This window comes from Heptranchias perlo, chromosome 1 (assembly GCF_035084215.1).
Source record: "Heptranchias perlo isolate sHepPer1 chromosome 1, sHepPer1.hap1, whole genome shotgun sequence".
Classification (NCBI taxonomy): Eukaryota; Metazoa; Chordata; class Chondrichthyes; order Hexanchiformes; family Hexanchidae; genus Heptranchias; species Heptranchias perlo.
Genome location: NC_090325.1, coordinates 142,917,764 through 142,940,382, shown reverse-complemented (window position 1 = coordinate 142,940,382; position 22,619 = coordinate 142,917,764).

The window sequence follows — 22,619 nt, the reverse complement described above, 5'->3', positions numbered from 1 at the left end:
AAACTAGCTTAATTTTAAGATCCTTCTCAAACAGCCGCAGACCGGCGCAATTGGCGGAAACGCGCCATCTTCGTTGTTACTATTGTGCGGCGTGGTCAGTTTTGTGGGTGGGGCCAGTTTCAGCACGATTTTTTTTTGAGCCAGCGCAAAAGATCGCGGAAACTTGAATTACGCTACGTCCAGTGCAAATCAAAATTCTGTGATGTTTTGCACCGGATTGTGCTAAAAAAGCCAGGGCAATCTAAAGGAAACTCAGGACTAGCACCTTTAAAATCTAAAGGCAGCAAGCCAGTCTCCTGGTCACTCTGCCTGAATCACCCGAGGCTGTCACCATCTGAAGTCTCTCCTTTTAGAGAAACCTGTTTAATATCTTAATGTTCAGAATGGAACAGAAAATTTCAGTTTTCCTGGGGGCCACGAAGTATCATGAGTAAAGACAACAATATGTCTTCATCTGGAATACTTCAGGGAAACTGATGAAGGAGTTTGGCCTAGCAAACAAGGCACCTGTAACTTGCTTAATGCACTGGTGGTTGCAAGAATTGGTACATATCCCATGCCATGTCAGAAACCAGTGGCATAAAACTTCAAGACACTAGTTACTTTGACAACCACTGGCAGAACTCTTCCGATCTAGCTCAATCCCACTGTATGTTTCTGTCACTGCCAGTCTTGTGAATCCTAGCTTAAGAATGATCTTCTCCTGGGCTCAGTGGTAGCAATCTTGCCTCAAAGTCAGACGGTTTCGGCTTTGAGCCCCACTGCAGAGACTTGAGCACATAACTGACATTTCTGTACAGTATTGAGGTAACACTGCACTGTTGGAAATGCTGTCTTTCAAATTATATGTTAAACCAAAGCCTTGCCTGCCCTCTCAGGGGCTGTAAAAGATTCTATTGCACTACTCAAAGGAGAGCAGTCCTTTCCTTTGTCCTGGCCATATTTATTTCTCAACCAAAATTACCAAAAAAACAGCCGATCTGGTCATTATTCTGCAGCTCATGGGACCTTGTGTGCAAATTGGCTGTCACATTTTTGCTCACATTACAACAGTGACTTCACTTCAAAAGTACTTCATTGGCTGTGAAGTAGTTTAGGACATCCTGAAGTTGTGAAAGGCTCCAAATAAATGCAAGTTCTTTCTGTGTCTTGGTCTTCATACACATGATGCAACATGATTTTTTTTTCATTCGTTCATGGGATGTGGGCGTCGCTGGCGAGGCCAGCATTTATTGCCCATCCCTAATTGCCCTTGAGAAGGTGGTGGTGAGCCGCCTTCTTGAACCGCTGCAGTCTGTGTCGTGAAGGTTCTCCCACAGTGCTGTTAGGAAGGGAGTTCCAGGATTTTGACCCAGCGATAATGAAGGAACGGTGATATATTTCCAAGTCGGGATAGTGTGTGACTTGGAGGGGAACGTGCAGGTGGTGTTGTTCCCATGTGCCTGCTGCTCTTGTCCTTCTAGGTGGTAGAGGTCGCAGGTTTGGGAGGTGCTGTCGAAGAAGCCTTGGCGAGTTGCTGCACTGCATCCTGTGGATGGTGCATACTGCAGCCAGAGTGCGCCGGTGGTGAAGGGAGTGAATGTTTAGGGTGGTGGATGGGATGCCAATCAAACGGGCTGCTTTGTCCTGGATGGTGTCGAACTTCTTGAGTGTTGTTGGAGTTGTACTCATCCAGCCAAGTGGAAAGTATTCCATCACACTTCTGACTTGTGCCTTGTAGATGGTGGAAAGGCTTTGGGGAGTCAGGAGGTGAGTCACTCGCCACAGAATACCCAGCCTCTGACCTGCTCTTGTAGCCACAGTATTTATGTGGCTGGTCCAGTTAAGTTTCTGGTCAATGGTGATCCCCAGGATGTTGATGGTGGGGGATTCGGCGATGGTAATTTCATTGAATGTCAAGGGGAGGTGGTTAGATTCTCTCTTGTTGGAGGTGGTCATTGCCTTGCACTTGTCTGGTGCAAATGTTACTTGCCACTTATCAGCCCAAGCCTGGATGTTGTCCAGGTCTTGCTGCATGCGGGCAGAGACTGCTTCATTATTTGAGGGGTTACGAATGGAACTGAACACTCTGCATTCATCAGCGAACATCCCCATTTCTGACCTTATGATGGAGGGAAGGTCATTGATGAAGCAGCTGAAGATGGTTGGGCCTCGGACACTGCCTTGAGGAACTCCTGCAGCAATGTCCTGGGGCTGAGATGATTGGCCTCCAACAACCACTACCATCTTCCTTTGTGCTAGGTATGACTTCAGCCACGGGAGAGTTTTCCCCCTGATTCCCATTGACTTCAATTTTACTAGGGCTCCTTAGTGCCACACTCGGTTGAATGCTGCCTTGATGTCAAGGGCAGTCACTCTCACCTCACCTCTGGAATTCAGCTCTTTTGTCCATGTTTGGACCAAGGCTGTAATGAGGTCTAGAGCCAAGTGGTCCTGGCGGAACCCAAATTGAGCATCCGTAAGCAGGTTATTGGTGAGTAAGTGCCGCTTGATAGCACTGTCGATGACACCTTCCATCACTTTACTGATGATTGAGAGTAGGCTGATGGGGCAGCAATTGGCTGGATTGGATTAAGATGTAAACTTTCCTCACTCTTTTGCCTCTCCAGAACCAGCAGGTAGACCCAGCAGGATGCTCATGGTTAGAATTGTGATGGTGCCACATTAAATTATAGTTGGCAACCACCTGCAGATGGGAAGTAAGGTCCCACTTAAAAATTCCAAAAACAGAGTCGACCATTATGGGCAAAAAGAAAGCACAAGTAAATAAAGTCAAGGAACTAGTGCAGGCAGAAAACAAATTGAAGGCCTAATTGCACACTACTCTTTTAAGACAACAAGCACTAAAGTGGCCATACTGATCCCATTTTATTTTGGCGATGAAGAACATCAACACATTTCTGGCCTTGATCACAAGAGCAAGCAGCTTGTTAACAATTTTTCCTACAATCTTAATGAGTGGAGCACATGCTGCAGTCATGGAAAGAGTGTTTCAGTTCTGTGCACCCAACAAAAAACAGTCCAGACTCACCTGCCTGACGCTACAGATTGTGGAATTGGCCCCAGGATCTCTTACCGTAGTAGCAAGGGGTGGAGAGAGGGGAAAATATCCATTGGGTAGGTGAAGTTAGAAGATGCTGCTACATGTAAGGAATTTTCAAGTGGGGCTAAACAGTGAAGGTGGAAATCTATTGTTTTGCCTACTGTCACGTCGACGATGAAAGCACACATACCTCCATGATGGGAGGCTGAGAGTGCAAGGCAGAAGAGCAGGAATAGATATCAGCAATCAAATTTAGTGCTTCTACTGACATCTGGTCACAGCTCTGTGACAGCGGGGATGAGGAACATGGTCCACACAGGTAATAAGGGGTTGGAATTCATTTGATCTGCAATGTTGATATTAATTGATATGGCATTATTGGTCAGCAAGTATTTTTTGTGTCAAGGTAGCCATACATTGGTCTTCACACACGAGTGGATGCAGCATGATCACTTAAGATGTAAACACACCACACTCCTTTGCCTCTTCAGATCTTCCTCCTGAACTAGCAAATTTAGTGGTAGACCCAGCAGGATGCCTATGGTTAGAATTGTGATAGTGCCACATTAAATCGGAATTGGCAACCACTTGCAGAGTTGTGTGGAAGGACTTGGTGCAGGTCAGGTTAGGTCCAAGGTTGAGCAACCCAATTTAGAGCTGAATGCAGGGATCCTTGAAGCATCAAGTGCTGAGGGATGTCACAACTGTTGAATGCTGGCGCTTTTTTGAAGATTTACTACAGCGTGTGATTGGGCTCTATCTTGGGTGCTGGTACCAACACTAGCCTTTGGATGGTAACAAGCTTAGCAAGCCCAAGTCCGTATTCCACCAATGCTGAAGTGGCTCCCGATCTGCAAAGGTGTGGAGACATGTGTTAATGATATTGGTAACAACTCTGCAGAGGGGCTTTCCTCTGGTCGGCACGTTATTTCGTGAATATTGGAGAATTAAAGGAAGTATGTCAAGTTTCATTCTTGGTCCAAGATTGTAAGGACTTTTTCTGCATAATACCCACATAATAATGCATAATACCTGACATCACTGCCATGGCACTGACTACCAAAATAGAACACTTAAGATGTAAGCACACCACCCCCTTTTGCCTCTTCAGGTCCTTCTCCAGAACCAGCAAATTTAATGTCATACCTGAAACGTTAACTCTGTTCCTTTCTCCACAGATGCTGCCTGACTTGTTGAGTATTTCCAGCATTTTCTGTTTTCATACCAAAATAGAACAATGGGGCCTACTTAATTTATTATTTCAGATGTGCCCCTTGGTGCCAGTAAGTTCATGCACTAGAGTGGAGACCACTGGAGCCAGCAACTGTAGTCAACAAAGACGTTCTTTGCAAAAGCCAACGGAAAGTGAGAGGCAAACATTGCATTCAGCCATATTACTGTTGACAATAAGATGCTCCAGACAACAAACATGCCCACTGGCAAAAGAAACGATGTGCACACTTACTACAGTGCTAGTAGCCTTTGGAAGCCATTCTAAGATCTAAACACTGAAGGAAAAAAAATCAAAAATGTTTTAACTACAACAAAGAACTAAATAACAGAAAACTAGACTAGACGAACGAAGCAACAAAAAAGATTGCAGAGGTAAATATTAAATTAAAATGAGATGTTGTCAGATTTCTATTCAGTGAGACCTGGCGTTGGAATATTTTGTCCAAGGCAGTAAAAAATTGAACTGAAGTCTCAGGGGAGAATTTTGCCTTATTTGGAGTGTGCATTTTTTGGAGTGTGAGAATGGGAAGAGGTCTTTTGGGGGACCCCTCTGCTGGCACAGTGCCATGACATCACACACCTTTTAAAGGGGAGTTTGTCCTGCACATCCGATTTTTTCCCCCTCCAGAATATGATGTGGCGCCATTTATGGTGGCTTTGGAGTAAAACTGGTCGTGTCAGTATCTATACAAAACATTCTCCCATTCTTTCTAACCAACAGGTCTAAAACATAAAAATACAATGACAAAGGATGTCATGGAAAATACATTCCATATGCTTTCTTCTTAATGTCAGTTTTTTTTAACAACTGGTTTATAACTAGTGAACAAAATAGAAGAACAAATGGTTTTGTTCTAATCAGTTGACGCCTATACACTAGTTTTAAGTTGACATTATACTGATTCCTTACAACAAATTCTGTTACCTTTGGTGTGTATATGAAGCCAGAAAGTCTATTGAATATTTGTCACAAACAGAACCAAAGATTAGTTTAGTAATTACTTTCCATCATTTGTCAAAGAAAGGCTTTTAGTTGGCCAATACTCCAATCTCAACAAAGAATAAACTGATTAATAAAAGTTTAATTTAAAAATGTTAAAAAATCATTTATCAACAAAGTTGTTCCTACAAAAATGTAATAAAAATACAATTATCACATGGAAACAGGATTTGATTCAGAGACTTCAATCTCGATGTTCCCCCGCACCCCCCAAAACCAGCTGTGCTCAGTCATTTTTACATCCCATATTGAATGCTTTTCCAGTACTTTGTGTTCTTTTGGGAACATATTTTCATATTTATTATCTTTGCCAAGGTAATAAAATGCCCACAGAATCTTTGAACAAGCCCATGATATTGGTCACCAATTTCTGAGTGCCACTGTGCACTAAAATTCAGAGCAAATGCAGAGTATTAGAACATCAGAGCCCCTATGTGAGCTGTTTTCGCCAGGTTAGCACCACAATCTTGGACACAGCACTGGAACAGATTTGTTCATTATGCAAAGATTCTAAAAAAAACAGCTGAGACAGTTAACAGCAGTGTGGTCTCCCTCAAACAGGGTGACATTCCAGTAGCAGTCGCCAATTTGCTGCCTAACAGGGTGGATAATAGAATCATAGAACCATACAGCACAGAAGGAGGCCATTCAGCCTATCGTACCTGCACCAGCTCTTTGAAAGAGCTATCCAATTAGTCCCATTCCCCTGCTCTTTCCCCACAGCCCTGCAAACAGTCTGAAAAAAAATTCCCAGATTTGAAGATATGACCAAAGTTTCTGCTGACTCTGAGCAACATACAGCCAATTACCAATATTATAGAATGGAAAACTTTGACTTCAAGAGGGATACTGCTACTACAGGTCAACTTGCAAACAGCTGCCTCTGGGAAAAAAGGCAGCATCAGTTTGTTGAAAACTGTAACAAATCATTATTGCATTACAGTTAACTGACAAAAATGTGTGGCATAGCCAAAAGCAAACAAATCTGTTTCCTTTTAGATCTGGTATCTACCCCTCTAAGGGTTCATGCAACAATACACAGTTAAAGGCTGGAAAGTAACAGAGTTAAACCAAAACAGGAAAAAAGGAACAAAACAGCTAGCCCATGACAAACAATGTTATGTTATTACAATTATTATTCAATCCCCGAGTTGACCTACGCAAAGAAGAATGAAGTGTTGCATCTTCCTTACGAGTACAATAATCTTAAATACGCACAGCCTTTAAATGGAGACTCAGTTGCTCCCACTTGCAAACCAGAAATGCTTAATACATAATCAATCCCTCAGCATAAAACTGATCCACCGCCATCTTAATAAAACTCTTAGAAAGAGTTAGCATAATTTTTGTTTTAAATTGCACGTTGTTTAAACTTTTGTTAAAGGCCAATATTAATACATATTCAATTGATATCTTGGCTAAATGTCATCTAACATGTTTATTATAACAGTACCTGAATTTTTTTTGCAATTTTACATTCCTTTCCTTCCTCATTTATTTTCTCTTCTAAAGTTTCCTTGTACCATTCTTCAGGATCAACTGAATAAAGGGAAACAGCAATGATTCCGTTTAGGAGAGACTGGAGGTTACAGTTAAGTGAGCAGGGATTACCTATCAGACAAGTGTCTTCTTATGCCCTATCCAGCAGTGGTCTTAGGAGCCTCCGCATTTATTCAAAGCTCTAATTTTAACATGAGGCTGACTGCACTGTGTGGGGACCAGGGTGAGTGGTAAGCTTGCAGGACTCAGCTGCGTGAGGCCCGGAGAGATTTTAGGATTTCAGGATGTCAGGCACAGGAGGCTACCACTAAGGATCTGAGGGAACGGTATCCAGCATTAGCTAAGTGGTGAGGGGAGGGGGTCCAGAGGTGATCACGGTCAGGGGAAGGGGAGGAGGCCCAAGAAACACTTACTTTTCTGGGTCTCTTCTGACAGCTCTGGCACTCCATTCTTGTCGGGCAGGGGACGTTAAAATTAGGGCTCAAGTTTTAAATGGATTTAGGCTTTATGAAGCCTTGAGTTATTGAGAGAAAAAAGCGCAAAAGGGAAAATCAAGCTTTATGGAGGCAGCTTTAGCAATGGAAGTGAAGCAGAAGTTCTATTTGAGGTCAGAAGAGATAGTGAGGCCAAAAATGTAAATACAACAAAAACTTGCATTTATATAGCACCTTTAATGTAGTAATATGTCCCATGGCACTTCACAGGAGTGTTATCAAACAAAATTTGACCGAGCCACATAAAGAGATATTAAGACAGATGATCAAAAGCTTGGTTAAAGAGGTAGGTTTTAAGGAGCGTCTTAAAGGATGAGAGAGAGGTAGAGAGATGGGGAGAAGTCCAGAGCTTAGGGTCTAGGCAGCTGAAGGCACGCTGCCAGTGGTGCAGCAAAGAAAATCAGGGATGAGCAAACGGCCAGAATTGGTGGAGTGCAGGGTGCAGAGTGGAAGGTTGTAGGGTTGGAGAAGGTTAAAAGAGATAGGGAAGGGAGAGGCCATGGAGGGATTTGAAAACAAGGATGAGAATTTTAAAATCGAGGCGTTGCCAGACTCGAAGCCAATGTAGATCAGCAAGTACAGGAGTGATGGGTAAGCGGGGCCTGGTGCAAGTTAGGATAGGGGCAGCAGAGTTTTGGATGAGCTTAAGTTTACGGAGGGTGCAAGGTCGGAGGCCAACCAGGAGAGCTTCGGAATAGTCGAGTCTAGAGGTATCAAAAGCGCGGATGACGGCTTCAACAGCAGATGAGCTGAGGCAGAGGCGGAGACAGGTGATGTTACGGAGGTGGAAGTAGGTGTTCTTGGTGATGGAGGGGATTATGAGGTCTGAAGCTCTGCTCAGAGTCAAATAGGACATCAAGATTGCGAACCGTCTGGTTTAGCCTCAGACGACGGCCAGGGAAAGGGGCAGAGTCAGCAGCTAGGGAACTGAGTTTGTGGCGGGGACGAAGACAATGGCTTCGGTCTTCCCAATATTCAATTGGAGGATGTCGGACAAGCAGCGTGACAAATCAGAGATAGTGGAGGGGTCGAGAGAGGTGGTGATGAGGTAGAACTGGGTTTCGTCAGCATACATGTAGAACCTGATGTTCTGTTTTCGGATGACTTTGCCAAGGGGCAGCATGTAGATGAGGAATAGGAAGAAGCCAAGGATAGATCCTTGGGGGACACCAGAGGTAACGGTGCGGAAGCAGGAAGGAAAGGCATGGCAGGTGATTCTCTGGCTACGACTGAATAGATAGGAATGGAATCAGGCGAGGGCAGTCCCACCCAGCTGGACAATGGAGGAGAGGCGTTGGAGCAGGATAGTGTGGTCAACCATGTCAAAGGCTACAGACAGGTGGAGAAGGATGAGGAGGGATAGTTTATCACAGTCACATAGGATGTCATTTGTGACTTTGATAAGGGCCGTTTCCGTGCTGTGACGGGGCAGAAACCCGATTGGAGGGATTCAAACATGGAGTTGCAGAAAAGATGGGCATGTATTTGGGAGGCGACAACACGCTCAAGGACTTTGGAGAGGAAAGGGAGGTTGGAGATGGGGCAGCAGTTTGCATGGACAGAGGTGCCAAGGGTGGGTTTTGTGAGGAAGTGGTGATGACGGCAGATTTGAAGGGGAGGGGGACTGTACCTAAGGAGAGGGAATTGATGAAGAAAGGCTAAAGTTGATAGACATGAAGAATTGAATAAAACAAGATTTTCAGTAAGGGAAATGCATAGAGGAGATTACAATGTAGTATTGCACTGAATGGAGACTACGTGTAAGGAGGGCATGTGATATGAGGATATTGATGAATGTGGAGTGGAGTCATCAGTAAAAGAATGGATAGGGTTGAATGAGCACAGATTTACCGATATGAAAGAACAAAGTAAGAGAGAGGTTAGTGTCTTGTCCAAGTGTAAAGAGTTAGACAATGAGCTATCAACTACAGCACAAATAGAACAATTTGAGAAGGATTTAAATAGCCATAAATGTAGCTTTATTGGGAGAACGCATGATGTTAATTTGTTTCAAAATGCATGGGCCCAAGACAATGACAAATGATTCACTACACTGTTCATGAGCATAATTGCAGAGATGTGTAACACAGGCAACAAGATCACCAGTGGAATGGCCATACCAAAAACCATACTGGCAAACATGGACTAGGCCATAACTTTCAAGGTAATTTGAGAATGAACAACAGCTTTCAGAACTTTAGCCAGTGTCAATGTATGAGTAAAGCATGACAGCCAAAAAAGAAGCCACACAGTCATAGAGTCATACAGCACGGATAGAGGCCCTTCGGCCCATCGTGTCCGCGCCGGCCATCAAGCCCTGTCTACTCTAATCCCATATTCCAGCATTTGGTCCGTAGCCTTGTATGCTATGGCATTTCAAGTGCTCATCCAAATGCTTCTTGAATGTTGTGAGGGTTCCTGCCTCCACAACCCTTTCAGGCAGTGAGTTCCAGACTCCAACCACCCTCTGGGTGAAAAAGTTCTTTCTCAAATCCCCTCTAAACCTCCCGCCTTTTACCTTGAATCTATGTCCCCTTGTTATAGAACCCTCAACGAAGGGAAAAAGCTCCTTCGTATCCATCCTATCTGTGCCCCTCATAATTTTGTACACCTCAATCATGTCCCCCCTCAGCCTCCTCTGCTCCAAGGAAAACAAACCCAATCTTCCCAGTGTTGTCACCATCATAATTACTCAACCAGGAGCAGGAATTTGAGATGCAAACCTGCATCCTACTAGTTTCATTTCTGAGATCTCACTAAAGGAACATATATTTCTCTCTCTCTCTCTCACACACACACACACACACACACACACACACTCTCTCCACCTAGAGGAAGAGAGCGAGAGAGAGAGATTGTTTATATATAAACATTTTTTGAGAGAGCAAAAGGGAAGTTTTCAGTTCTAAACCAGAAAACAAAAATAGAATTGGAAATTTTGAGTTGTAAACCAGAAAAACAAAGTGTGTACTTCAGACTTAAGTTTGGGAGTGAAGTTTCACAACATTATATTGGCTACCCTTTCCATTAAAAATAGGGGGGAGGTTGTATTTGCACAGTATGCTATCCTTAGCTAAGTTTATCACCAAAAAAAAGCAACAAATATTTCGAAATGTTATTTAAATATTTTTAATTGTACTTTCACATTGCCATATATCACCAGTGAACCATAGGTTCTCAGCTTAAGTCAGTATGGACCAAATAGCAGAATGCAAATGAGATAGTCTCAGATTACTCAATATAAAATGAGACACTAGGCAGAAATAGTGTCATGGACAGCATCTGAAATGGATAGTCGGTACAGGAGAAAAACTAAAATCTATGGACAGTAACGCCTAGTGAAAATTTCAATCTTAGCAACAGAAATCCAATGCCAACACTCTAGGGAGTAACCGATCTTATTATATTGGTAGATTGCACTATAAAGTAAAATATCCTAATGCTTTAGGGCAGCTACCTGTTAAGTGAAAATCTTCAACTCTGAATTTGGTTTCAGACCACAAATTTAATTACCACAAAATAAATTAATGATAGGCCCCAAAGATAAAGGGATTTGCCCTGTATAAACCTCTATTTGTCTGTAGCAACATCTATTTAACAGTATGGATTTTTCCTTTTAATAAGAATACTCTGACATGTACTCCATCTTGTCAACATTTGCAACTGCATTTTACAGATCTGGCACCTAAATACATGGAGAACTGCAGCTATATTTCGGCACAGAAAATCAAATAAGCAAATTACAATGTTCACGAGTTACTGCAAATACACAACTTACATTTATATGGCGCCTTTAATGTGGAAAAACATCCCAAGGCACTTCACACATGTGTAAGGAAAACAGATGTTGAGCCAAAGAAGGAGACATTAAGAGGGGTGTAACCAACAGTTTAGTCAAAGACAAACACAGAAAATGCTGGAAACACACAGGTGAGTTCGCTACCACAGAGAGAACAGACAAATTTATATTTCAGATGCGGATCCTTCTTCAGAACTGGAAAATAACAGGCAGACAGAAAAAGGGGTAAGGAGAAATAAAAACAGATAAGGTGTGAAAGATCATCTCGTCAAGTAACAGACAGAACCATTAAGACATTAAAGAAAGAGAGTGGTCGATTTCCATGTGAGGTGCAAATCAGGAGAGTGGTACAGGTGATTGGGACCCCATATCTGATGTCAGTAACGAGAAGCCCAAATCACAATGATGGTCGGGCTTCATTTAAGTCTCATCGGTGAGCTCGGCGAGCATTAGTAGCATCGATTGGCAGCTCACTGCTTTGGAGGACGGGATTTCGGGCGCAACCTTATATCTCTTAAAGCAAGGTGCACATCGCATTTGAAATAAGTTTTAACATGATTTTTGGAACTGTGATGCCAAGGGCTCCCAGGTACAGTGATACAGCAGTAGAAGTACTGGTGGAGCAAGCAAGGACCTGGAGACAGATCCTCTTCCCCACACATGGCAGAAGGGTGCTCTGGGCAATACTGCAGCAGGCCTGAAAGGAGGTGGGTGAGAATGTCAATGCCAGAAGCATCATCCCTAGGACATGGGTGCAGTGTTAGAAGAAGTTCAATGACCTTCCACGGACACCTTCAAGAATTACAAAGGGTTTCTCTCCTTTAACGCCCAGCTGGGTTATGCAGGAGGCAGCACAATACCACGATCCTCAACACTCTCCCAGGGCTGTACTGTAACAACCCCTCAGACCAATCCAGGTAGTAGAATCTTTTTAATTTCATACCTCACCCCCAAGGTTTTCCAACTCTCACTTTTTTCACATTTCTCAAGGCTTCCTAATTCCTAATTCATCCACGTCAAAGGCTAGAAGAGGTCAGGGATAATGCACCACACTCACAGCCACAGAAAATGTTGATAGTGACTCCGGTTAGGGTAGCTTTGGTGTTTTGGGTGGGGTTGAAGCCAAATTTTAGGGATTCAAATAAGGGCTTGCAAGAGAGATGGGCACAGAGCTGAGAGGCAACATTCAAGGACCTTAAATAGGAAAGGGAGGTTGGAGATGGGGCGATACCATGGGCCGTGTAGTCGAGGGTGGGTTTTTTTTTTGAGGGGAAAGGTGATAATTGGCATTTTGAAAGAGAGATGGATAGTGCCTGATAAGAGGACCATTTACAACATCAGCTAGCATGGTGGCCAGGAAGGTAAATTAGGTGGTCAGGAACGGAGTCGAAAAAGCAGAAGTTAGGACTCATGGATGAGATGGGTTTAGAAATAGCAGGTGGCAGATGAGGAATAAACCAGAGACATGTAGGGAGATGGGCATTCAAGGCTAGAGTGGGAAGAGAACTGGGAAAGTTTGGCTAAGGGAGCAAGGTGACGGCACAAGGGAGCTGAATGGATGGTCTCTACCTTGGTGACGAAGAAATTCATGAGATCCAGGAGACAAATAAAAAAAAACAATGGGTTTATGGTTTTTGCATTACTTTTATTGTTTTCCTGAATGTTAAGAACTAGAACGTTTTTATTTAGTAATGCACATGGGGCCATTTTTCAATGCGCGATATTATTGCTGTCATTAGCAGTAAATTACAATTAATGCCAAACATAGTTCAGCCGCACTAAAGTAGCACATCAGTGGCACTTGAAGTTGCCCTATCAGTCCCATCAGAGTGGCCTTTAGAAGACTAAGGAGTTGTGGGTCATTCCCAGTTATTAAGGGGCTAAATTTACACAATTTCAATTTACTTTCCATTGGAAGATCTTAATCATTGCTGACAGCAAATCACTGCACAATTACATAAAAAACAGCTTCCAGACTTCTCATGACTCAACAGTATACTTGCACAGCTATTGTAAGGAGGTGGCCTTGGCAAGCTTAGCCGCATGCAGGAAGTACCACAATACCATTCTCACCTCCATCCTTCTCCTGCAAGTGTTTCTTTTCTCGCAGCTGAACACAAAGGGAAGTAGTAGACGACTCAAGATAGGTATTCCATTGCCAGCACCTGTTCGCACCCCAATGAAGGAATACCTCTCAGCCCTATTTTCCTCTATTTATGCTCTGGAACTGCCCAAATATGGGCCAGGATTTTGACCCGGAGCTGAGAAGGGAGAAGGGGGGGGGGTCGGATTGGGGACTTCCTTAAGATTTTGTCATAAGGACGTTGTTTATTTCTTTTTGTCGGTATGCCGTCCGACAGGCTGGCCTGATTGACAGGCTGGCCTCAGTCGGACGGGAGCAGAGCAAGGAAAGAGCATGAAAAGATAAGTCTTCAGGTAAGTCTTAGATTGTATAGGTTTTGGGGGGGTGGCATCGATGGGCATAGAGGCACTGATGGGCATGGGGATGGGAGTCAGTCAGTCAGTCAGTCAGTCAATCATCGGGGGGGGGGGGGGAAGTCAGTCAATCATCGGGGGGGGGGGGGGAAGTCAGTCAATCATCGGGGGGGGGGGGGGAGAGTCAGTCAGTCAGTCAATCATCGGGGGGGGGGGAGGAAGTCAGTCAGTCAGTCAATCATCGGGGGGGGGGGGAGGAAGTCAGTCAGTCAGTCAGTCAGTCAGTCAGTCAATCATCGGGGGGGGGGGGGGGAGGTGTCAGTCATTGGGGGAGGGATTGGTGGTCAGTCACCAAGGCAGGGGAGTCATCGCGGCACTCAGCGATCGTTGAGGGGGGGGGGGGAATCGGAGATTGGGGGAGTGCGCGATCGTTTTGGGGGGGGGGGGGGGGGGGGCACTGCAGGGAGGCTTGTCGGGGCTGGGGGAAGCACTCCTGCTCCTCCGGGCCCACAAGCTGTGCCAGAAAGGCACTTACCTACTGTTTCGAGCCTTCTCGCCTCCTTTCACGTGGCGTGAAGGAGTAAGCCCAGGAATCCCAGCCCCCAGAGGCTAAAATCACAAAACCTTTCAAAATGGAGGCCTGCAGCTCCTTGAAAGGATTTAGTGACCAACCCACCTCTTGGGAGCGGGTTGGTTGCCCGTCCCGCCTCGGTGAAAACCAGAAATGAGTGGGTTGCAGGCGGGACAGAAATTGTTGCAATTTTCAATGCCCCCTGCCCCCAACCCACCCATTTTTCACAGTTAAAATTCGGCCCATGTGTGGGTTCCTGAAGGAAAATCTAGGCCAGTATCTTGAGAGAAAAAATATATATTTTTGTAAAAAAAATAATAGGATTTAACTTTATTTTAAGGTAAATAATGTAAAACTAATAATCATGACTTTTTTTCTTGGTCTAAACTGTAAGTGTAAATAGGCTCTGTAGTAGAGCTAGGTCACTACAAACTGCAAAAGCTGGAAGGGGAAGTGTGAGTAGTCAAATAAGGCTCTGCAGCGTGTTTTATCAGTTCTGCATTGGAGTACAGGCAATATACAGTTTGCAGAAAACCTTAATGGAATAGCTATCTTCAGTAGTTACAGATATAGCCAAACATGTGGGTTTCCCGGACGTCCTTACAATTTTGACATATAAAAAAAAACGTCCTCGTTGGTTTCCCATCCAACTGATTGATAGGCTGGTCTCAGTCGGACAGGAGACCAGCCAGGGAGAGGATGTCTGCAGATAAGTCTTTTTGTATGGATGGGGAGGGGGGGGCATAGGTTGACACGTGTGGACACAAGGATGGCACGGGGGTGGGATCAGAGGTCAGTTAGAGGGGGAGGGGGGTGGTCGGGGTCAGGGGTCATCACGGGGATCCGTGATCATTGAGGGGGAGGATTGGGGGTCAGAGTTGGGGGGGGGGGGGGGGGGGGGGAGGATCGGGAGTCAGAGGAAGGATCAGGGTCAGGGGAGCGAGTTCGGAGGGGGAGGATCAGGGTCGGGGGTCAAGGATCGGGGGTCAGGTGATCAGCGGGGGGGGGGGGGGGCGGGGGGGGGGCGGTGCAGGTAGGCTTGTTGGGCCTGGAAGAAGCACTCCTGCTCCTCCCAGGCCCACAAGCTGTGCCTTTCTAGGCACCGACCTGTTAAGTCTCGGGCCTTCTCGCTTCCTTTCATGAGGCATGAAACAGAAAGCCCGGAATCCCAGCCCCCCAGGGTTGAAATCAGGAATTCGAGAAAAGTGGAGGCCTGAAGCCTCCTTGAAAGGTTTTAAGGCTCGACCCGCCTCCTGGGAGCGGGTCTGAAATGGTGGTAATTTTCAATGACACCCTGTTTTTTACTTTGAAAATTGAGCCCCTGGTCTCAAACAATAGGAAGTCTTCAGTAGAAACCTACCAAGGCCAATTTTCCAAGGGTGCAAAGGTCAGAAGAAAAGGGATGAAGACCTGCCCTTTTACATTGCCCTGGAATTTCCTCGAAGACCCTCAAGAGGCGGGGGAAGCAGCGGCTACACTTGCAATAGGCATAGGCTCTGCAGTGCTACAATATGAAAAGGAAGGGAGCATTCCTGGCCTTCCCGCCTTAATTTCTTGTGCTCGCAGCCCAGGGACATCCCACGAACTTGGCGCTAACACCTTGCTCAGATCGGAGAGCCCTCAACAAACCAAGACAAATCCGAAGGGAGGTGGACTTTCCCCCTCTCCCCAAACTATTTGCCCATTTTCAGGCCCGCAAGCCTTCAGGCTGCTGCTCTTCAGTTCCTGGTGCATGGATTTGCCAGGACGTGGACCTGCACAGAATGATGCAACCAGTCTATATTAATGGATAAGTTGACTGAATTCAGGTGGACTTTGGGCATGCTGTGCTTGTCCAGCAACCAGGCACAGGGGTCCAGGAAAATTGGCCCCTATACATGTGGTGTTCTATTACTACAAATCAATCCATGGGACAGACAGTGTTGAATTGAGGGCTATCCACACAAAATGATAGGAACTCTTAGATATTATCTTAACCACATAAACTGCAAATATTCAGCATCATCATAACATAAAATAATAAATGTTATTTAAACAATTAAGAGGTGGGCAAAATAGTTGTATCTGAAGTCTGCTAGCTCATTCAGCACAAGGTTGGAGAAAACATAGGAAGCACATATGTACTGGGGCACAGCGGGAGACAGAAGCACAGTGATGCTGCTGGTGCATGCACAAAGAGCCAAAATATATTCAGATTGAAGGAGTGGATAAAGGATGCAGAAGGGAGGAGAGGCCTGAAGAATAAAGAAAGATATGCATGTTTATAAGTGCCTTACCACAGGGGAGGGTGGGGGGTAAAATGAGGAGCAACATGCCTCCCACATCATTTTCTAAATGGCCATCACTTTTCTCCCCCCCCCCGCACCACTCCAATTCCAATTCCACAAATTGCTCATGACATCCTCCACCTCTTTACACTTGGTTGTGCATCTGCCTCGTTACATCTCTCAAACATCTGAATGCAACTCACATAAAATGAATTGCACTGACGTGTAGTGCACTGCAAGATCTAACAATCATCAATGAGATGAGCAACCTATTAATCTGTTTTTGGTGGTGTTAATTGAGGGAGAAATGTTGAACAGAACACCAGGTAAACTCGCCGTTCTTCAAACAGTACCATGGGATGTTTGAAAATCCCTGGCCCCCTAATAGGCAGATGAGGCCTTGGTCTAATGCATCTTTGGAAGAACCGAACCTCCGGCAGTGCAGCATTTCCTAAGCACCACAATGATAATTGATAGGTTATGTGCTCAAATCCTCGAGTGGGGCTTGATATCATTCTTCCTTCTGACTAAGAGGTCAGAACACTACCACAACTGATTGCACTGACACACTATGAAGGAGAAAGTTCTTTAGCTATTAGAAGATGAAATGTATGACTTTTTATTGGTAAGTTTGTGCTGAGTTTTTTTTCAGAACAGTGGAATTTTTTCGATGTATATTGGGCTCGATGTTACCAGGGCTGCGGGTTTGTGGCGGGGGGGCTATCGGGCGCGTGGGTAACACGCCCGGTGAAATTAGTCAGCCACCCGCGCGATCGTAGCCCAATTGGATTCACTTACCTGTTCTTCCGGGTTCCCCTCTTCTGATCTGCGCGTCGGGCGGACTGCGCATGCGCAGTAAGATCTGTCAGCTGGAAGAGCTCTATTTAAAGGGGCAGTCCTCCACTGACAGATGCTGCAACAAATAGAAAAAATTACAGCATGGAGCAGCCCAGGGGGAAGGCTGCTCCCAGTTTAATGATGCCTCACTCCAAGTATCAATACATGGGGTGAGGAGGAGGGGGAGGACAGAGATCTTCCCCCCGGCGGGCGGGAGGAAGCGGCCTGCCTCTGCCACCAGGAAGGCCTGGCTCGAGGTGGCAGAGGTCGTCACCTGCACCACCAACATATCGCGCACCTGCATACAGTGCAGGAGGCGCTCCAATGCCCTAAATAGGTCAGCCGAAGTGAGTACACTTACTCTTTCCCCTACACTCCGTCTGCCACATCACCGCCCCCACCCCACATCTCCTTCTGCACTGCCAACACTACTCTGTCACATCACCCCTCACACCCACTCAAACTTCATCCTCATCTTACCTGCACTTACTCACCTCGCCAGTACTCATCCCGCCACTACCACTCAACCCAATCCTCATACAATCTCATGGCTCTATCTCATACTCACCCTCTCGTGCATCTCTTTCACAGTCAGCCTCACTCAACCTGCCACTACCTGTGCTGCAGCCACAGGGCATGCATCAGATATGTGCAGTAGGCAGCGTAAGGCAAACGTGTCATGAGCATGAAGGGGATACACAAGGGTGTTTGAGGGTTTGTCATGGTTGTTACTTATATTGAATTTCTGACCAACTCACATTACATATTATATTGTCACCACTACTGCCATGTCTTTGCGAATCTTGTCTGGTTTGTGCAATAATGCCCTTTCCTGAGGATCACAATGAAGACCCACAACTGATGCCACCCATTGTGTCACTGCAGAGTGGGTGTAGGTGTATTTGCAGGGCACTTTTGTGCAGACGGCTGAGAGACATCGGCGATGTCCCCGGTGGCACCCTGGAAGGATGCGGAGAAGTTGTTGAGGGCAGTGGTGACTTTGACAGCGACAGGTAAGAAGATGGTGCTCGGGCCAGCCAGGAGCAGCTTGGCATGAAGGAGGCTGCAGATGTCCACGACTACACGTCGAGTGACTGAGCCTCCGTGTGCACTGCTGCTCAGAGAGGTCCAGGAAGCTGAGCCTCGGTCTGTGGACCCTGTGGCGAGGGTAGTGCCCTCTGCGACGCATCTCTCTCTGCAGTTGCCCTCCCTCCCGCTGTGCAGGTGGATGTGTCACAGCACTGTGTTGTGGAGCTCCACGTGTCAGAGGTGGATGGCATGGCCGGCGAGGCTGTTCGCCCTCCGAGGAGGTCATGACTGCAGCCACGGCAGCCCCCATCCGGAAGATGTACATCTGAGGGGGTCCGCAAGGTAGGTACATGTCTCTGGACCCCGGAGTAAGTGTGCAAGTTGGTGACTTTGATTGTCAGGAGGAGGGTGGTGGAGGCCAAACTTTGTCCCAAGTGACAGAGTGGCCTCCTGCAATGAGTGAGGGTCTCCCCCCCGCCCCCCCCACCTGTGAAATGGACCTTTGCAGCTGTCACAGGCTGACAGCTGCAACAGGTCCATTTGAACTGGGAGTGTTTCCCCCAGTATGGGAAACAGTCCCAGTTTGCTATAAAATCCCACCCCTCCTCACATAATCCCTTAATCAGGTCAGTTAATGACCTGAACAAGCAAAATAAATACTGTCAAGTGGAACCCCACTGGCTTTAATTGCCTGCGGGATTCCCACAGCGGGGGCTGCATGCGCACTCCGGCGCGTCAGTGGGGAACCCGGAAGTGGGTGGGTCGGAGCCGGGCTCCCGACCCGCTCCGGGGTTCTCCGATTTTCGGAGGCCCCCGCCAGGAACGCACCCCGATAGCGGGTGCTAAAATGATGCCCATTATGTTGCAAATTTTATTTGTCAGGTTGATAGTAGAATAGGTGAAGAAAAAAACAGCCAATAAAAGACTTGGAAAAACTTTTGTCACAGATATGCCCAGAACATGAAGAACATGAAAGTTTTTTTCTTAATTGGTTCCTGGAAAATTTCACCCATTCAGAATGTTTTACACCTTACAGACACCTCAAAAAAATTTCCATGCTATTAGAATTTTCTCACAACCTAGCGACATGCACAAGAAACGTTATATATTGCACTCACAAAGTTAACACCATGGGGGAGAAATTGGTTCTTGTGCCCGTTTCCCACTCAAGTTTTCCAGCATTTACAGCGGCCTAACAAGCAGGTGCCAACAGACTTTTTTAAAACTTTTATCTTCATGTGGAGCAAGAGTGCTCCCTCCTGGCGCCATAGCAGACCTAAGGGCCGCTGCCGGGGGATGGGAGGAGGAGGGGGGAGGGGAGACGGTGGAAGGAGGAGGGGGGAGGGGAGACGGTGGCAGGAGATGGGGGGAGGGGAGACGGTGGAAGGAGATGGGGGGGTGGAAGGAGTGTGTTGGATTGATGAGAGTTGGAAAGGAGGGTGGGGACAGGAGGAAGGGGAGGTTGGTTCCAATCAGCTAAGTGATGCTCAGTGAAGGAGTGAGGGGAGGAAAGAGATGTACTCAAGTGAGGAGGCCAGATTCCAGTCACCAAGAAGATGTTCAGTGGGTGGGGGCAATTGTTCAGCTGGTTGGTGTGGGGGGTTTAGGGAAATGTGCTCGTGAGACATGTGGGCTCTAATCACCAAAATGATGTTCAATGTGGGAGGGGGGTGATACTTGGTTGATGGGGTCAGCTCCAAACTTCTAGGTTCTGTTTAGCGGGAAGGGGAAAATATATTTCTTGACCCGGAATTTCTGCTTGGGTGGGTAAATTCAATCTGAGTCTATGGTCTTCAGCCACAGTTTCCGCTCAGTGGGGGTAGGCAGCATATGTTTTTGGTCCAAGGCCGTTATTTCTGCTCAGTGCAGGAGGGGGAGGGGGGCGTGATCACATTTTGGAAATTATGATTTTGGTGGGGGAGGTCTGATGTTGCAGATTATTGGGATTGGGAATGGGAATCATTTTATTCCAGGAAATGGTTAAGGAGCAAATTCGCCGTTCAACCACAGAAACCCTTTACTTATGGACTTCCATTGGTAACAATCCTTTAATCAGGCGACACAATCAAAAATATTTTTCTCCGCTGAGTTACGGAAACTACCCCTAGGCTTGTCTATTCAAGTTTCGTAAAAATGTGGCTAACAAAATTGTGAATGAATTTGTGAAGTCCTATGTCCAGAAGGTACACAATGGCTTTAGGGCAGGCGATCTACTGTATCAGCAACCATCAACTAAGAGTTCTTGGTGAGGGGGGAATTCGTTTTCTTTGGAGCATGTCAGTTTTGTTCCTTTTTTGTGTATAGGATTTTTAAAAATGTTTTTTTAATCTCATTAAGACTGAGTGAACTTACCTTTAGTCACCATCAGCAATATTTCCAATGTTCGCCATGGAAAGGATTGCTTCAGCACCACCCAGTGGACAAATATAAGAATTGCACCAACATTTCACAGAAGTGGTCTAAGATTAGTTGATTGAACATCACATAACGTTACTATGCCTGCGACACCTACAGATGTAATAGCATTAGAATTTATTTTTATGAGCTAATGCCTTATTACTTGCTTGAATTAAGCCAAATATCTATTTTCCAATTAAATCTTTGGGTTCAAATTATCTTCCTGTTACAACAACATCTGGGTTTGTAGTGCATGCACTTCTAGATGCAGCAACGAGAGGCAGATCTGAAAAGTAGAATTTAATTCATGTGGAAAAATATTAGATAACAGCATATGTTCCCCCTCCCCCCACAACCCCACCTTCCTTTTCTCCATGTTTCGGATTCTTTCCTCGTTATATTTCAGCTCCAAACGTTTATATCTCCCTGCCTCCAGCGGCCTCTCAAGCTATTGACGCCATCACCTCTTCTGCACGTTCCTCAGTCTTCACAGTGTCGCTCCATAGCTGCTCCTCACTACTGTGAGAGAAACTCCAAAATGCTACAGGTTGGACAGACAGCTGCCACAAAGTAATAGGTCAATCTGTAGGGCAAGTACCCCAGGCACTCCAGATTCTCTGCTGAGACGGCAATTTATTATGTCAATAACGTCCTAGGGGATGAATTTCCTCCAGGCTTCTCCTGCTCTGCTGCTGTAAATTCAGTGGAAGTTAGGTAGAATCCCTGTTTATGCAGGTTTTCCACCGAACTTATGTCGGTGGAGTGCAAGAATTCCCGAAAAGAATGCAAGGCTTGACGCTGACAAATTTTCAAGTGCACCAGACATTTGAACGGTATTAGTAGGTTTGCCACTCTTACATATTTAAAAAAATACTTCTATTTCACAAAAGGGTTCTGCAGCAAAGGTGTTCCTTTGCAATGGGAACCAGTAAGACTTTTGTTGGCTCCAATACCTGTATTCCATTACCGACTTCAGCATGTGGCTTGAAACCAAATAGAGTCCTCTTCATTTAACACTTGGGGGAACATTTTACTTTGTGAAAGAAAGTACTACGAGGTTAAAATGGCCCAATAAATGAATTGGATCCGACCTGGGCAATCAATAATATACTGTGTCAAATAATGGTGAAGTTTCTCTAATTTTACCAATCCCCAGTTTGTTATTGCTCCTCTGTTGCCAACACTATTAAGGTTCAAAGTCAAGCTTTTTATTAGCTCTGCAGGGAGATGTTTACAGGCCTTAACTAAACCACAAAGATCAAACACCAGATATAGCTCAGTAAACCGATGCTCTTCTACAATTCCACTACATATGTTATTGGGCCCGTTTCTAAGGTAATTAAATCACTCCAAGTGATATATAAACCTATGTTAGTAATACAGTAGTTACAAAATGACCCAACTCTCTGAACTGTATTACTGTACAGTTTGTTGAGATACCAGTTGCATATTGAGTTTGATACCCTTGCTAGCCTACGTACACCAAAGAACATCTTCAGAAACAAACTCTTTCTGCAGCAAAAAACAAAATACTGCAGTTGCTGGAAATCAGAAAATGCTGGAAACACTCAGCAGGTCAGGCAGACAAGTTAACATTTCGGATATGTACCCTGCATCAGAACAGAAGATATTACAGATGAACAGCATTTAAAAAGGAATGGAACAAGGTGAAGGGAGGGAAAGAAAGATACACACAATCTCTGAAATGCTTAAGTGGAAGAACAGGAGCTGGCTAAATGGCAGAAATGATATAAGCAGTTCTGACGAAGGGTTCACACCTGAAGTGTTAACTTGTCTGTTTTCTCCACAGATGCTGCCTGACTTGCTGAGTGTTTCCAGAATTTTCTGTTTTTGTTTCAGATTTCCAGCATCTGCAGTATCTTGTGTTTTACTCACTCTAAAGGACCCAACTTCTGCTCAATTATTTTTGGAAAAAAACAACAAAACTAAATAAAACCACTCATGAATTTTACACTATTTACATATTTAAAAATGCCCCGTAGTGATTTTATC